At 46.8% G+C, this 17,998-nt stretch overlaps 1 long non-coding RNA gene across 1 annotated transcript in view; it reads right to left on the reverse strand.

Annotated features, from left to right (window-relative positions):
• LOC128151186 (uncharacterized) overlaps positions 1 to 17,626 on the reverse strand; it is a 48,989-nt gene extending 31,363 nt beyond the window's left edge. The window contains exons 1-2 of the long non-coding RNA XR_008238296.1: positions 17,483 to 17,626; positions 16,137 to 16,258 (exon numbers count right to left, since the gene is read on the reverse strand). This is a non-coding gene — a long non-coding RNA (uncharacterized LOC128151186). The remainder of the gene's footprint in view (positions 1 to 16,136; positions 16,259 to 17,482) is intronic.
• Between the last annotated feature and the right edge of the window lie 372 nt (positions 17,627 to 17,998).

A 17,998-nucleotide genomic window follows, 5' to 3' on the forward strand; every position in this document is an offset into this window, starting at 1 on the left:
CCAGTTTCCATTCAAAGCAGCACCCTGTCCCCATACACCCCTGAGGACCAAGGGAAACCCATCACACCCTGCCCAGGTTTGCTGAGCCCTGTTATGTGGCCCCAGTGCCACCCTTCCTACCAGAGCCTGTTTTCCTGCTGTCCTGGGGACCATCTTCTGCTCTGGGTGCCTGCAGCACTGAGCACCTTTAGGGGAGCTCGACCATAGGGTAATTAATTAACACAAGTGATCACTTATATTATCTGCAACTTGAACGCAACTTTTATCAAGTCAGTATTGGAGATGCACTCGTTCGGGGCATAGCTATAGCATCTAGGGCTTAAGACCTTTGCATACTTGCTCTCTCCGGTTGTTAAGTGAGTCAGGTGGTGCCGTTCCTAGAAGGTGAATAAATTATTATTGCAAATTACTCTGATGAAGTGGCTTTTATTTGAAAGCCAGACACAAAGGGAGCTTGCTGATTGGCTAACAGTGATGTCATACCCAGCACAGCACTCAAATGCAGAGATAGGAATTTTCTTGTCTATATTTTATGTATAATTTTCATTTTCTACTGGCAATAAAGACCCACCAGCAGAGCGTTTCACCCTGTGAGTTTGGTGGGGGGTCTGTACTTCTCAAGTGGCTGATGAAAGCAAAGTGGCCTTTGTTCCTCTGTCTTGCAATGAACCTAAGGCTAACAGTTTTCACCCACAAATGCACTGTGTTTTATTGCCCTATTACAAACCCCACCACTTAATTTTCTGAGGTGGGTAGCAGAGAAATTGGCATTTTTTGGCTTGCATGTACCTAAAATCATTCTGATCACAGAGATTTTGCTATTTACGAGCTGAAGCTTAAAGTGCAGATAAAGTAACAGCCTGGGTATCATTCTGATCCTCAGCAAAAGGCGAGAACGGGGTTTTCGAAATAGCCAGGCAGCAAAATCCCAACCAATTATCTATTTTGCAAGTTTCACATCTTGGTTTTTCCTCCCTGCAAAGCCACTGTGAAATTCTCAGTGAGCTCTGTCAGTGAGGCAGAATTGGCAACCAGCACACTGCATGCTATCATTTCTCTTCCCTAACTGAATGTCCTATCAAACTTAGGAAATTTGCCTAGCAAATGTTCCAGCTTTAATCATTTCTGGATGCAAACTGGCAGGCTGGTACAGCTCAAATAGTAGAACTCTGTGCAGACAGCAAGCATGAAAGCACCACTTGCCTCACTGAACTGGAATGAACTTTCAAATTCAAGCAGCTATGCGAAGCATGCCTCTCCAGGCTGTGGTCAGCTCTGCAGCTCCTTCAAGCAACACTACTGCAGTTCTGGGCTCCAGCCCCTGCTGAATATGGACATGGGCAGAGTGGAAGGTTTTACATACCTGCTGCTTCCTCCCTCTGTTATGTACCGCCAAGGTGAAAATTTTGCCGGGAAGGCCAAGTGTAACATTTCCAGCACTGGGAACAAGCTCCTGCTTGTGCTGTACAAACACTGGGCTCTCCACTAACACATACAGCACAAATCCTGAGCTGACCTACACAGCTTGCCTATTCCCCTTTGATTATGGCTCTAAAGTCATTTGTCCTACAAGGGCAGAAAACAAAACACATCTATCATTTGGAAGATGTCCTGGAAACCCCTACATAGTTGCACTGATGAAGCTGGACACTGAGGACTGCTGGAGAGCTCGAGCATGGTTAGATTCGCTGTTCCCAGTCCTGGGGTCATGACTCTACAACATCATCAGCTCCACTTTATTCCAGGTGGCTTGAAGTTGGAAATCATTGCCTCTTATTGCCTGAAGATTTGCTGAGCTGCCTGCCCTTTGCAGGTAAGAGCAGCTGCCCTTAGACTCCTAGATGTTGGATCTGAGGCTTTTGAAGTCCTGAGGGTGAAGGTGCAAGGAACAGGCATCCAGGAAAGAGAGAACCTGACTGTGAATCAGAGTTAAAAAAGAATATGAAGGCAGAAATCCTAGAAGAGGATGCTGTCTGGCTGAGACACATGGTCAGCATCAGCAAAAAGGGTACGGGCTCTCAGGTTTAAGACCTGGAACAGATTCAAATTACCCCTTTTAGATCTGACCTCCTTTCCTGTTTGAGGAAGAGTGAAGAGGAGAGGGAGTCATGAATCTTGGATCCAGTCCTTGCTTTGCCAATGCATGGCTTGGCCTAATATCCCTCTTTGCTCTTACCACTCTATGTGTAGAATGGAGGGTTATTAAAAGCATCAGAAGAATCTCAAGTAAAACAATTTAATTGTTTTTAAGAGCTTTGTTATAGCATCTCTGGAGTTCTGGCTTGGACCACCACAGATCAGAGGCAGGAAGCTCAGAACAGCCTTTGGATATTGAATTAGTGTTCAGAACCATACCAAATTCCAAAACTGCAACCACTGGCCAAAAAAAGAAGCCTCTCTAGAACAGAACACACCCACACAGATGGTGCAGACAACAAAATGATCATGCTGGGCCTAACTCTGCTTCCCTTCCTCACACAGAATAATACCCTTGCTCCCATCTTTGATTTCAGCAGCGTTATTTCCCCATATGAAGCAGACAGGCTCTAGAGGAGAATATGGTCCCACCTACTTATCACTTGCCTTACAACGAGGGTCCCCATATCACTTGGCTTTTTAATGAAGTTGGGTTTTGATGATGTATCAGTCAGCCCCTCCCTTTCACTTGAGGACAGTATTAGAATCATGTCTGGATTATAATACCCAGTAAGCTGTTCTGGGGTGATATGAATCAAAGCCCTGAAAGTGGGATTCCTTTTAATTAATTGTGGCTGACAGATGAAGGTATTGATCGCAGATTGAGAGGTTCAGGATTGGCCTTGGGGATAATTATTGCAGGGCACTCTGTGTTAGGGTGATATTTTTGAATTTCTAGCGATGTGGGAGGGAAGCAGGGAGGAAATAAGTGAATAATTGCAGCTAATTAGAACTTGTGTGTGCATCCCAAATTAATTTGTTTGAATAATCAACCACCAACAGCAGTCTGATCCAAAAGGAAAAGGAAATAACTGCCCAGAGAGATCTAGATTGCTCCTGTAAATTCTTCAGGCCCATGTCTGGGAGAAATGTTTTATGGAACTGAGGCCCTAAATACAGAAGGGGAAACAGACAAGATTATTGAGTGGAAACACTTGCTTTTGCCTAAGATGTACGATAAATAAAAGGGGCCAGGCAAAGCGGAAGGATGGCAGAGAGTGCAGGATAGTGGATGATGCTCTTGCCTTAACCTTCTTCCTATCCGTTCACAACACGCCGCCTCCCGCCGGACTCCCGGCAGCCTGCCCGCCACCGCCTTCACAGGTGGGACATCAAATCCGCCAACAGGGAGATACAGGGTGGCTGGAGGGGGATCAGACATGTAACTGCTGTTGCTGCAGGGATAATAAAAGGTATCTAGGCTAGCAGAGAGGGCAGATGGAGGCAAAGCTGCAGCTAGCAATCTGTGTGCACACACCGACCAACCCACTGCTCCCTGTCCACGGGATCCCCATAATCTCCCAAGGCAGACCTGCTGTTACAAACACTCTCATCACTAACGCAGCGGGGGCAGCTAAGCAGAGAGAGTGAATGATCTAGCAGGGGGTTAATAAAAGGACTGATGCAGAACAAAAAAGCCTGTCAGCTGCTGTAAGATGTGCTCTCCACCCCTTCCACCCCCCAGGAAATTAAAATTGTAGCCTGTGGTGTACACTGCTTTCTCAGCGGGACTGGACGGGGCAATGGGATGTGGAAGGGTAAGATGGGAAGGGGAAAGTTGGGAGTCAAATGTTTGTCCAGGCTGTTGTTTCTGATGCAATACAGCAAATGCTGTTATTCTAAAGGACCAGGTTACTTTGTCTCCCCAAACCTGATGAGACCAAGCCACGTTTCTGCGTGCTGTTGCCAGCAGCTCCTCCTGGAGAGACTCCACTAGGTCCTGCCAGGCTGGAGGGCCAGGCTGCTCTGCCTGACACCACTGAAGTCCATGCTAGCATGTTTCCATGGAAATGGGAAGAGAACAAATGCCTGTGACATGATACACCTTTTCCAACGTAGATCTGGACCATTTCTAACACCCCTTCCTATTGACAACCTTCACGACTGGATATTTTGCGGGCACAACCAAAACAGAACAAGAAGGGGAAAAAAAAAAAAATGATTGTATGAAACAAACCCCACCATCCTTTCTGGTGAGCAGCAGCTGAACTCGAAAGCACGTTAATTCACCAAAACCACCCTTCAAGGCAAAGAGACGTCCGCAATGAAGATAATCTGGTAATGCACGGGCTCCTTTTTGCCCCACAAGTGGACAGTGATGATCTGTTCCCTCCCCTCTAGGGGCTGTTTCGCCTCACGTTTCCAGCACCGTTTTTCCCCTTCCAAAGGAATGCAATCTCTCAGCTCGGAGGTGAATCTCCGGCTGCCTGTTTCCTGCCTGTTATTGTCTCCTTTGCCCGGCGCATTGTCTGCAGCCTCCGAAGGCAGCCGGGCAGGCAGACGGGAGCCGGCAGGCTGCGCACCGCGGGCCCGCAGCGCCCTCTCCCGCGCCGGACAGCCAGACCCGGAGCGTGCGGGGCGGACGAGGCCGGCTGTGCCACGGGGAGCAGCGGGGCACGTACGGCCCCGGCACCCCGCTTGCTTTCGGGGTGCTGCCCTGCCCGCCAGGCCGGCGGGCCCGGCCTCCTGCCAGGTAGGCGGGTGGCCAGGCATCGCCCGACGTGCTGAGCTGGCGTTTCGCAAGGACTAATCCCGGCGGCACCCAAAATGGCAGTAATTTCTACGCGCCTTGAGCCAGGGCCAGTGGCATTTTGGCAAGCAAAGGCAGAAATCTACTGCTTGCTATCAACTGCTGGGCGCTTCAGATAAAGGCGAGCTCTGTTCCCGGAGGCTTTGCTGGGGGCCTGAGTTTGGCATGTGCCAGAGGAGCGTGGAGTAAAGCAATTATCCCTCTCTTGGACACCAGTCTCTGCTCATCACCTAAGCTCTGACTGCATCTCGCAGTGTACTGAGCAGCCAGAATAACTCACTGGTCTGTTCTTGTACCATCATCGCAGAGGATTTATAAAGCCTCTTGCAGCAGCCGGCTCCTGTCTCGCGCTGCCCCGGGCGCTGTGCTCCAGGCATCTCCTTGCCCACACCGCAGACCAACCTGCCCTGGGACCTTACCCCTCAACCTATCGGTGCAGGAGCGTTAACACGCTTCAGGAGAAGAAATACGAGAGAGCTTTCGTGAAGCCAAAGGCAAAGCAATGACAAGTGTTGTCTCTGTAGGGAGCTTGCTTGGTTTGCTTGGGATTATTATCATTTTGAAGGACAAGTTACTGCTCCCAGTGCTGGGAGCCAAGGATATGAATAAAGAGGCTACATGAATACAGATATGTTGCATAGATAGAAAAAAGAAGGCTCACCTACAGTTGCCATTTTACTTTCCAAGTGGGTGAAAACAAGGTGTCCCATCCCCAGGAGATCCAGAAAGGGCTCCAGCCCCTTCATTAGACACAAAGAGGAGGCTGGACATTAAACACTGCCTGAGATGCCAGGCCTGGCTGGGTGCTTCCATGCTGTCAGGAGAGCGATGTGTTGGAGAAGTTAGCCTTCCTCCACGGGGAACACCACTCCCAGGAAGCAGAGCTTTCCTGGCTGCCATGAAAACACTTGAAAAGTGGAAACACTTCTGCCCTTCCTCAGTGCAAGGGACTGCAGGAGGCACCAGCATCAGAGCCAGACCTGGCTACACTCACAGGACATTCAGCACCGTAGTATGGTTGCTGGAATAAAGTCTGCAAAAGAAATTACAAATTAAATAAAAGGGGATTTCAATTGACCAGAACATTTCATTTGGCCCAAAAGAAAATGAGAAGCCGTGGACTCCCTGTGAACAAGAAGCAGCAGTACTGTGCCATGTCCCAGCCCTACTCTCCCCAGTGTAGGCACTCGCAGCAGCTGGCCAGTTGTGCCCTCAGGCTCTACCCTGGCTCATGAGCCAGCACCTGCAGCTGGAAAATGTTTTTTTGTAATACTCCTTCCTGCCACATTCATCTCAGACAGCAAAAATAAACATCACATCTCTTACATCATGTTATACGCTCTTACAGATCTGTCCTGTTGCACTCCCAGCACAGCCAAGCCATTCCCTGCAACACCAGCCTTGTTTTGCACACCACCTGAACTCAGCTGGTTTGGCACCGAAGGGAGTTTTTCCGGGCTTGGAAAGATTGTTCTTTCTTTCCCTGCCATTGTGAAAACCCTTGTGCGTGCTGTGTGGGAGGCTAGATGTGGGTAAGCGCAAGCCAGCCTTGTGATGACAGGAGGTTGGCTTACACGGGGTTGTAACAGGACTGAGAGTCTGTTCTACGCTCTACGGCAGGCTGGTAGGCCTACGTTCCTCCTGCGTGCTGCTGAGCAAGCCACAGGAGACAGCGTATTTCACCGTCCTCCAAGTCTCATTCGTCTTACACTTGCAGTGAGTGTATGTATTTGTGGTTTCAGTGAAATATATGACTCTCTACTGCTAGACTGTATGAGCAAGAATTTATCTGCTCAACAGATTCTGCTGGCTTCCAAGTGCATGATTTATCCACAAAAACCAGTCTAACACTGACAGGATCTCCCGGTGGTAGTGGTCTTTTGTGTGCTGGTGATAGGAGGTTTTAGTTTTTCTTAGCACTCTTCCCCTTTGTCTTGGTTCTTCCACCACTGTTGGCTGTGGTAACATTGAGAGCATCAGCTTCAGGGCAGATACCAAAAAGTGAGTAATTCCCCTTTTGGTGCTCAGCTTTTAGGCTGAGGAACAGGTCAAGTCCATATTGCCCAAAGGAGACACGGGCAAGGTCCACATGCCCTTGACTCTATCACTGAATGTATAGACGCACCCTGACATCAAACATTGTGCCAGGCTGCCACATCCACCTGTGACAGTCCCAAAGACTCCCCTATATTCACTTTGTCTCCTGCAGCTGTGTTTAAGAAAGCAGTGGTCTTCCCAGCTGCTGGACTGGCACTACCCTGGCATTAACTTCAGGAGGGTGACGGTGATGCTTTCCTGACAGAGCTCTCCTAGCTGAACCATCGCCACCACCTACTCGGTCACTTTGATCTGGATAGGCTCAAAACTGTCTCTCTCACTGCTGCCCACAGCTCCCCTCCTGAGCACAGACCAGCTGTTATTCCATTAAGGAAGTGAATCCCAGTAATGTGAGGACACTTGCAGAGCCCCAGCTTTTCAGGTACTCAAGTTTACACTTTATGCCTCCAGGGTGACACTGCAGATGAAAAACAAAATGCACCGAACTGACAAAAGGAATCTTAAAAAAGTATTTTCTGCTTTAGGTAGCTGAAGAGATGAACAGACATAGATTCACTGGGCTTAGGTCAGTCTTGTCTGAGGTACACAAGTTCTTTTCCTTGCTTTGTCCTTCCAACTCTTTCCCCTTCTCAAAAACACCTCATTAGAATCTTTTGCCATGCAACTCCCAAGTCAGTCTTTCCGGGGGGCTGCACCATCTTACTTGTTTAAATATCTGCAGGCAGTAAGTGGGACTTCTCTGGTGCCCCTCCATCTTGACAGAGTAGCAAACATTTGCAACTGTAAATCTGTCTTGCACAGTTTATTCTCAGATTCCTCCTAACTGCACCCAAAGTGGACACACAGTTTGGTTGATGCTGTCTTTTTCCGCGTTTTCTTTTACTTGGAATGAAGATCTCATTTTACTGTTGCCTTGCTGTATTTATGATCTGCAAGACTGCTCAGGGTCCCAACTGTGTACATTTGTGTCCTTTTCTTGTCATATAGATATAAGCTGCAGCATGCCGTTTCAGCAAAATAAGCCAAAGGCATTTTGAGGCACTAACAGTGGCATTTTACAACTGCTCCTTGGGGATTTGATCTCCTCCTTAGAAGACCTTCTGCCCTTGAAATACAGTTTGAACTTTTCACATGAGATCACAATTGCTAAACATTCCTGTGCTATTTAGAAGTATCTTTTGCTCTGTTGATAGTGGTGACATGAATGGCAAAGCCATTGCTCTCCTGCCACTCCATTTACTGGCAACAGATGACACCATCACCTCTCAGTTTGTATCACTGTACTGTGCATTGAGGGATAGGACCTGCTGTGGGCCAGGTGCATCACGTTGATGTAAATGCCTCCATAACAGTTGTCTCTTTGGTAGGGCTAACTAAGGGTTTGCAAATACTTGAAAGGTTTGGAAGGAATCTGAAGTTTACACATCCTAATGGTCTCTGAACTGGCTTATCAGTGGTAGGCAGCACACGCCTTTCCGGTACCAAATCCCAACCTCAGGAAGCCAGCAGGTGTCTGCTGCATGCTATTACAACAAACTAGAATTTAATTTTAGGTTTATTCCCCCAGCTCTTGTTAGCAGACTAATGAGTTTGTGATTATGATCTGCTGCAGCTTCTGTCTTGAAGACGTCTCTGCACCTGCCTGCAGAACGTCACTGGGTACTACACCGACCCCTGTGTGTCCTATTAACGTGGCTTGCTGCACCACTGATGCACTGAATAATCTGAATGGGAAATCCTTCCCTTAGGGTGAAGGATAGCATCACTCCCCTCATTGCACAAAAAGGTTGAGGGGAAAATTCCTGAAGGCTTCTGCTGGCCTGGGAAATGAACCTAAATCCCTGCTCAGAGGTATTCACATTTAGCTCCTGTTCATATCATCTGCTGAACAGGACATGCAGCACCAACCAGCGCTGTCTGAAGCAGGGCAGAACCTAGTCCTCCCTCTCCCTGGTACTCTCTTACCTGTTAACCCGTCAGCAGCACAGGGCTCACAACTGTTACTCGCTGCCCCGCCAGCCAAAAGTTGCTATTTCTGTTGAAACGCTGAAGGCTGATGGGAATCCGACAGTCCATGGTTAAGCTGCACTAGAGTGCCAGCTGGGAAGTGGGTGGAAATTAATCTTTTGTCAAATAGTTAAACTCCATTTTCTCCAAATTAATTCACAAGGAACATATCCCTTCATAGATTTCACAGTTGAAAACAAAGCCAGTCTCGCCTCCTCCTACGTTATCTGTCAGTTGTACCACAAAGAACAGAAGAGCTCACTCAGTTGTTACTCATGTGATCAAATCATGGTGGAAAAAAGAAAAGCCCCTGCCTTGGCTTTCAATTTACCTGAGGCTCTGAGCTGCCCCACATCTATTTTTCTGCAGTTACACCCAAACATCTGGTTCTGCCTTTTGTTTGGAGCTGATCTACACGGCCGTGACCCCGGCCTTCAGGGAGCAGCCAGAAGAAGCGCTGTCACAGGCTCACGTGCCCGGCAGTCAAGGCACAACCCAGTTCTATTTTCAGACTGAATTTACCTCAGTTTGTATTAAATGCCAGGTGTCTGTTTGATATCTCTGCTGCGGTGGCAACTCTCAGATCACATTCGGTTTCCCATGGACAAGATCCAAGGAGTGACGGATGGCTGGATGGGTGCCCAGCTGAAAGCTCAAGACTCTAACAGTGAGAAGCATCTCAGCACCTGTGTCTCCAGCTGAACTCGACAGAGACAGTAACATGCACGGCCACTGAAAACCCAGCTGTCCCCGGGCTCCTGCTCCTCATCTGGTAGCACAGCCTTAGTCAGGCTCATCTACTTTGATAATCTCTAAGTCTGGTCATCAGGTGCTTAGTCCATAGCTGTGCCCTTTCCCAGTTTAGCATCCTGTGCAGCTGCTCAGACCTGTCTTTCTCACCTTCAGCTGCCAGCTAAGTGCTAAATGGGTAGCAGTCTCCAAAGAGTTATCAGCTCCTTTCCCGTAAGGGAGCTCTGTTTGGGAAGGGTTTCCTCACACACCTCCCTATTTGGCATCTCAGGACTTCACTTGAAGTAAAAACCATGCTCAGTAACACCTCTCGTCTCCAGAGTAGAACATAAGACAGTTATGGCACGTCAGACTACAGACCCACAGAGCCCATTATCTCATCTCTGACAGCAGTGAAGAGCGTGATGCCTGGGAAAGAGAGAGCAAGCCATCATTCACCCTCTAGACATGGAGGACTTGTTAGCCCTCTATGGCATTGCTCTAGACTATCTCAGCTCAAGGCTGAAGGGTTCCTGTTTATTCAACCTCTCCTTCTACAGAAGCTGGTCCAGATCGCCAATCATCCTTGTTGCTCTTCTCTGGACATTTTTTACACTATATAGTTTTTGAAGTTGATGGGCAAACAAAACTGTCCCTTGTAAGCCTGTGTTTGGCTAAAGCGAGTGTTCTGTCAAAGAGGGTTTAGCAGCTGACTTTCTCAGGAGCAAGTCACTGAAAAGTCTAAGCGTTTCCTTCAGAGATGAATGACCTCCTCTAGAGAGCAGATGGAGTAGTCACTCGCTGTTGAGGTCATGTTCTGCATGCATGATGTTTCAGCTAGAGGCAAAATGGGAAGGAATAAAGTGATGCGATAATCTGTTTTGGCCACTACTGAGAAGGGAAATTTCACAGCAGTCATTTCTGAAATCCAGAAAGCAACAGAGGCAGAAAAGGATCAGTTTGCTTTCTTCTATACTTTTGTAAAGATGCAGGAGGAAGAGTCTTTCTCAATATGTCCACCACGGAGATGCTTTTAGTGCCTTCTCTCTTCTCTTTAGCCTATTTGCCTACTAGACCTCATCTTCCAGAGCACTGCGTTGTGTGCCATCAGTGCTATAGGCAGAACAGCCATTTCTACAAGAGAGATGTGTTCAGTGAGAACAACAACCCAATCATCCCAATTAGCCCGAAGATACTGCAGGAAAGCATTCAATCCTGCAGCATTAACGAAGCATAATCTCTGAGCTCATAGAATGAAGACAGCATAAATCATATGCAGACTTTCAAAACGACATCTCTGGAGCCTGATCTGGTTGGTCACCCATACGACCACAAAGCAATTTCCCCTGGGAATCTACCTGGGTTTCAGTTCAATCTCTTTTGGTTAGCTACCTCTCCTTGTCATACACATTGCCTAGCCTAGAGGCAATACATCCTCACAAGACTCACAGGTGCCACAAAACTACAAAGGAAAAGGGTTTTCACACTCACAGAGCCTCAGCAATATCTATACGCTCACATAAGTAAAACCAGACCTCAAATAATATTTATAAGAGGACAGATTGTGTTCCAGATTTCTGTGATTTCCAGTGTTTTATAGTTTTATCTCCAGAGCATAAGATATTTTCCTTGAAACCTTGTTTAAGCCCTACCCCATACAGTCAGTTTCACCACCCCCTTGCTTCTCCACCTCCTCTTTGTTTCATAAAACATTTTCTGGGTATTCTGATGGTGTATCGCTTTTCTTGGCCATGTTTCTTCTAAAGAAGTTTCTACTTCTCTGCTCATTGCCTCTTTGTGGAAGAGGTTAGAGACCTCTTCTGTCAATTAAGACAAATCTGGTTCCATGTGCAGCCACAATTACTACCACTGGCTTCGTTTTATACCAAACACTCCATGTCTTATGCCTCCTGTCATTCGCACAGGAGGAGAATACCAGGGACAACTTTGTCAAAGCAAGTTCTGTGGCTAAAACCTCTGTAGATGGACCTACGGAAGACAGCTTTGCTAGGCACCGCTATTTATATGAGTTGTGTCAGTTAATATATGACATGGGGATGCGTGCAAGTAGTTTACAATACAAACTATGAAATACACAAATAGTTTTGGCAGTCTCACTGTTGAAATTCTGAAACAACTGCCTCTCAGTAGACCAATACACAAATTTATTGCAAAATCTGATTCGGGGCTTCAGTTAGCATGTTAAAATATGCCTAGCTTACAATATTGCAGAAGGTACATCCTATCAGTCAGCAGATCAGCCATCCATGAGAAAGCAGAACTGTATGCCTGATTGCTACAGCCTTGAGCTCCTGTTCTGTTCAGTTGTAGCATAGCCTGTGCTCACCTTACTGGAAGGTGCTAACAAAGAGACCTGGCTCAGGAGGCTGGAGCAAGGGTGCCCCTGGGGCTGTTCTGATTAAGCAGACTCTGGGTGGTAAGGGCCCACCCAGTGACACGCTGTAAGGCAGGATCTATGAGGATGAGCAGCGTGTAGCTGATGTAACCATCACCTCACGTTGTCCCCACCCACCACAATTCTTCCACAGTTGTGTGTGTTATTGGAATGGCAAAATGGCAGCCGAGCCAGCGGGAGAGAACCACTCCCCATGAAGACATATCCTGTGCCCAAGATCCAGACTGTGGCTATTCCAGACATGCATGCAATACACACTGAATAAGAAAATTAAAAAAAAAAAATAAAAAAAAAAGCTATTTTCATACAACAATGATAGCAAGAGTGTATTTTTGCTGGTAAAACTGTGTGGCTTTCAGCCAGAGATTATGCCTTTTCCCTCCTTCGGGCTTGCAGAAATGTGACCTAAGGCTATCCTGCCCATTGGCAAAGTACCCTCAACAGGCCCCTGAGTACAGCACTGCAAGGAGACAGACAGCAAATACTTTGGCTTCTCTATTCTAGCCTCTCCAGGCCTTCCTAAATCTTTCTTCCGTAGTCTTCTGCCACGGCAAGGGCTTCAATTGCAGCCTAAAGGGCTGCAAATCCAAGGCTTCTCAGAGATCTGGCTTTTAGGAGTTTTCTTGAACGGTAACAGAAATAAGTGTCACACTTCCGACATAGAATTTTGCTGATGGGGTTGTACTACATCAATTTGTTAGTTTGAGGTATATGATGAGGTAGTGATGACGGCTTAGCAGCACCCTTGGTATCACAGTAGTGAGGTCACATTCGACAGACACCAAACATTTCAAGGCACATTCACTACCAATGACACCAGCACTGCTGTTAATGCTGAAATGATGTGAATGGAAATTATAACCTATATAATAAAAAATCCAAAGCATGTATTACGAGATACAGTCGACATAACACTCACCAATGAGTATGTAAATTGGATGGATTTAGGGGACTAAAGAATATTTTTAGAGGTTTGTTTTCAGAGTTCCTTTCCAAAGATAAGATTGGGCATCTGTCATTCATCTTCTATCTTGCCAAGGAAGTTGAGAATACAGGAAAGTGCTTAAAGCATTGCTCTGTCCATATGCACTGCTCATATAAGATATATACCCATCCTTTCTTCTGGACAGTATACAATGCCACCTGTAATACAGGTGACTGTTTACAGGGCCAAACCTGACAGATAAATAGGGGTTTAGCTGGCCTGTTGTTCCACAGCTCTCAGCACCTGACAGTGTTGCAGTTGGTGCAGCTGTACTTGGGAGTCTCGCAGGGGCAAGAACAGAAATGCAGTCAAGACATCTTCATACCAAAGTTTTCTCACTTTTTGATGATAATTTCCTAACGTGTCTTCTTCCCACAAAGTTTTTAGTTCTTCCTTCTCTGTTGATCTGAATTATTTGCTCCAGAAACAAGGCGATTGTTCCTGAGCTCAGGCAGTCACTGTCACAAACTCTAATGGCTCAGGGTGTTCACCAGCACATATGATGGTTCACGTTTGTTCCAGTTCCTGTGTATTCTGCTGGACACCAGGCTGATCACCACAGGGTGTGAGCAATCAGCACTGCAAAATCCAGCAATTTGGCTCAAATTGAAAGAAACGCATAATTTTGGATCTGGATGTTCCCAGCTCCAGCCCTGGTGTCTCAGCCAAGATGGAAGCCATTCCACCCCCTACTGCTGAGTTCTCAAAAAAAGGGAAGATGGCAAGGCCTCCAAGAAAGGCAGATTTATAATCATGAGGCAGGGTGGGAGGGAAAAGAGATTCTCTATGCAGAAACACTCACTTCTGCAACAGCAAATCTCTCTAATGTGGTGGTTCAGATTCTGCAGAACATCCAAACAACTGGCATCTGACAGCTTCATACTAGGCATTTCTTCCAAACTCTAATTCTGGGTAGAGACTATGCTGATACTAATTAAGTAATGTAAACTGGGACTTGCATCTTTCCTGTGCGATTCTACTTCTGAAGCACGGCACTACCGAGGAGTGTTTTGCAACTGCCAAGACATGAAAGTGTGTTTGTTATTAACACATCACTATATAATTAGGGGACTTAGCAGGGGGCTGGGTATTCACATGTTCTTTTTCCTCTGTTGCTGACAGTGCTAGATGAAAGGCTCTAGGTATCCCGTTAGGTGACAAGTGAAAATGAGTTCTGCGGCCAAAACTAAGCAATTTGGCACAATTTAGTAGAGAGATGGCATTTTCTGCTCAAAAAGGGCCCAGAATTGGAACAGCACGAGGTGTTACAGATCAAGATTTTGAGATGCGCTGGCCAAGCTGAGTGGGTGTCTTACAGAGCAGAGCAGCAGTGGGTGCTGAAGTCCAGGACTGAGATATGTTGGCAGAGCTCAGATGGGGAATGTTGCCCAGTTTCTGAGAACAACACAGAGTCTGTATTTTAATTAGAGTTCCTCTGCTCATCTGCATGGCTCAGCACAAACTTTTATCTCCTAAATTTTCCAGGCCTTTATTAGGACTCATCCAAAAAGCCTACCTTCCACTTTTTCCTACTCCTCCCCCAGGGAAGACATGCCAGTAGCGACCACTCACACCCATGTATTCTGCTGTTGGCTCTCATTAAATGTCACAGGCCAAGCAGCAGAAACGTACGCACTCACTTCATGTGTATGGACTGATACACGGTTCCCACTGTAAAGAGTTTCCAATTCAGATTAAGCGAGGCCTGTAATCAAAGACAGGAGGATGTGGGATTTCACGGAGAAGTCTGATAGCAGAGAAGGCATCATGACAGGTAGATGAGTGAGCTGGACACACAAAACCCGAATAATTGACTTCATGAAGCCTGGGGAATGCAGAGAGAAGCAGTAATACAATGGGAGCATTGGATAGGACAGGAGGTAACAGGACTGCAAGCATCTGCAATGCAAATCCTGCACCGAGTACTGCCTAATGTTTATCAGCTACAGCTAAAGATTCGATCCCAGGCATTACAGATACGCATGACCGATCCCAGCAACAATAAAGGAGTTCATAGTTTGGTAAAAACCCCTCCCCTTTCCACATTGTGCACAAGCCTACAGTTTAAGCTGGCCAAAGTAGGTCAAAGGGAATGAGTTCATTTGAATATGTAAATTCAACTTAACAAGGAGTAAAGACAAGTGCTTCAAGCTTGTGAGTTCAAACTAAGAAAAACAGGTCTTCCTAGCTCCTTTGGGAACTGGAAGCTTTGGCTATCACCCCTCCCTGCCATTTCCTCCCCTTGCCCATCTTCATCCCCTTTCCTCTTGCCTCCTACCTAACAAGCATCTGACAAACCCCCCCATTTCTCAAAACCGAGCCTGTGGTCAGAAAAGCAAACTCAGTAAGGTCATTAAAAAGCTCACGCATAAAGGTTTGTCAGCTCCGAGCGGCTGCTGAGAGCATGTGCCATGTGTGCAACTCTCCATAGCTAATTTTCAAACAAGCAAGAAAATGCATCTTTTGTCTGCCTCCTGCAGACAAAGTCTTTTTTTTCCCCTTTTTTCTTTTTTTTTTGTTTTTTTTGCTAAAGGGAACAAGTTCCGTTTCCAATAACTGACAGCTGATTAAAACCGCTGTCCCACTACCGCCCCCCTCCAGTCACAAGCAGCTCATACCATGAAACGGTGTCAAGAAAAGGATTTCTTATAGAAAGGACTTCATCTAACCAGGGAGAAGAAACGAAGGAAAACTGTTGACATTAAGTTTTGATTTAACTCTTTCCGTTCTAAAATCCACTAACTCTTCCCTCTCTCTTCCTGTGCTTTTAATAAAAGTATTCCAACGAAAACTCTTTAAGTAAGTGTGTCATATCTTTGAAATGACACACAGCACTGAACCAGAAGTAATCAGCTTGCTATTTCCATAATTAAACAAGTATTTCATTAATACCTTTTACTCAGCCCGAGTCAACTCCTATGAACCCAACAGCCCTGTGTCCCTCTCCATTACCTCTAACAAAAATTTGTGGGGTGTTGTTTGGCTCAAGAGAAGGAAATAAGGAGCTGAATTTCAGTTCTCAGCTGACAGTTCCACCTCTAATTTGGCTGTTTGGGGCAAATCTAGATCTGCATTGGCTTAAAACAAATGTCGACCAAGAAATCGGTGTTTAGCTCTTTAACTGAACAGGTTCTCAGAGGAAACCTCTTTTCTTTCTCTAAACCTTTTATTTTTGTTGGCAGGAATGAAGATCATAAAACACATCTTTCAATTACCTTTGCAGTCTCATTCAAGTCCACTGACAAAACTGTTCATGGAGATTGAACACCAGCAGTTTATGGAGTTGTGGTTCCTCCTGAGCAGCTTTGATTTTGTTGATGTGGAAACTGTACCTGTTCTGGGAGTAAAAAAAGACAACTTCAGTCTTCAGGGCAACAATGCAGAACACTGCATTAGGATCAGATGAAAAACTGATCACCTCAAAATGGAACCGTGGCTTAATTCCCCAAAGTATTGCTGTATTAGATAGGTTATCTGCTTGCAGCCTAATTCTCTGATGACACAGTACTAATAATGGGGTCCCCGAGCTGTGACAATGCTATGGGTTGTGGCTGCCTTATGGGCACGTCTAATTATGATGTTCCGTGACAAGGCTATAAATACACACACTCCCACAGGTGAAGACCTGATTGTAGTGAGCAGCGAGGGGTTCTGGCAGGTATTTGCTCTGTTCTCACACAGCATAGCATTGCCTGCTTGAACTGGAGGGCTGTTTGTAACTGCGAGAGCCTCGCAGGCCTATATCCCCAGGAGTTTAAGAGTATGGAAGCAAGCGAGATTTCATAATCACATATAGATCAAACATTAGCGGGGAAAGTGCTGAAGGGAAAAAGAGTAAATTTGTTCAATGAAAAAGCCTACTGACAAAACCCAAAGACCACCTGAGCAAAGGAAAAAGGAGATTATGCATTAAGAGACCAACTCTGGTGGGCTGAAGGTAGGTCTGAGAGGAGATAAAGATAATCACCCTTTTACAGGGCACTCAAGCAGGTAGTCAGTTAAGGAAAAAGAACTGTTAGAAGGATTTCTTGAACAATAGGGAAGGTGGCTAGGCCTCTAGTTTGTCTTCAGGATTCTGTTCTTAAAGATCCTGAAGGGCAGCCAAATGACCCCTGAGCGCCAGTCATGAATTCATAACAGCTGCTGTAGATGAGCTGTTGACTGAATAGCAATCCTTGCATCCTAAAAAGAAAAAAAATCAACAAAAAGCCTTCCGCTATCCCATCTCCTTTACTGTTTGTTTTGTCAGAGTCAAAGGAGATGACAATCACTCACAACACAGAACTGAATAAGAAAATTATCAGCTGCCTCAGCCAACGCACCGTGGCACGCAGTTGTCAAACTCTTGCAAATTTTGTCATAAGTCTTAGAGCTAACGTTTCTATGATTTCTAAAGAAGCCCAGAAAAACTCCCTTTCATTAAAAAGGGAAACCTCCCTTTTGACTTGCTACACCACCTCTGCGATGGGATGAAACAAACAAAGGACGCTCTCTCCCACTGCTCGCAGCGCAGGCTGCCTCAGGAGGAGCGTGGGCAGAGATCTGCTTGAAGTTAACTCACCCTGGAGAAGGCGTGAAAGAGGCCGAGACCCAAAGCTATGCAGAGGAAGAAAGAACATATACCAGGGCCAGTGATGAGCTTCGGGTCAACGACTGGTTCGCAGGACACGAGCCGTTTAGACAGAGGCGTTGGTGTGAGACAGGGCAGAGGAGCTGGGGGCCAGCAGCGACGGGCACTGGCCTGGTTGGGGCAGACGGAGTGGAAACGTAACACACAGACCTGCGAAGGTGCTGGGCAACAGGGGGAAAAGGGGCACCGTGAGGAAGAACCCAAGGGAGGGGAGGGTGAAGCAGTGCCACGTACAGAGGAACGTGCGGGCACGATGCCCACAGAAGGGCTTCACCTCAGTGGCCTGCAGCAGCCCCAGGGTGGCGCTCACTGCAGGCTCCTCGCCCCAGCACTGGCTCCCCGCTGCCCGAAGGCCCGGGGCCAGCCCCTCCCGGGCCGGCCCGTCCCCGGGAAGCCCCGAGGCACGGCGATGCCCGTGAGGGAGCCGCTCCCCCACGCCGCCTCCCC

Source organism: Harpia harpyja, chromosome 14, assembly GCF_026419915.1.
Source record: "Harpia harpyja isolate bHarHar1 chromosome 14, bHarHar1 primary haplotype, whole genome shotgun sequence".
Lineage (NCBI taxonomy): Eukaryota > Metazoa > Chordata > Aves > Accipitriformes > Accipitridae > Harpia > Harpia harpyja.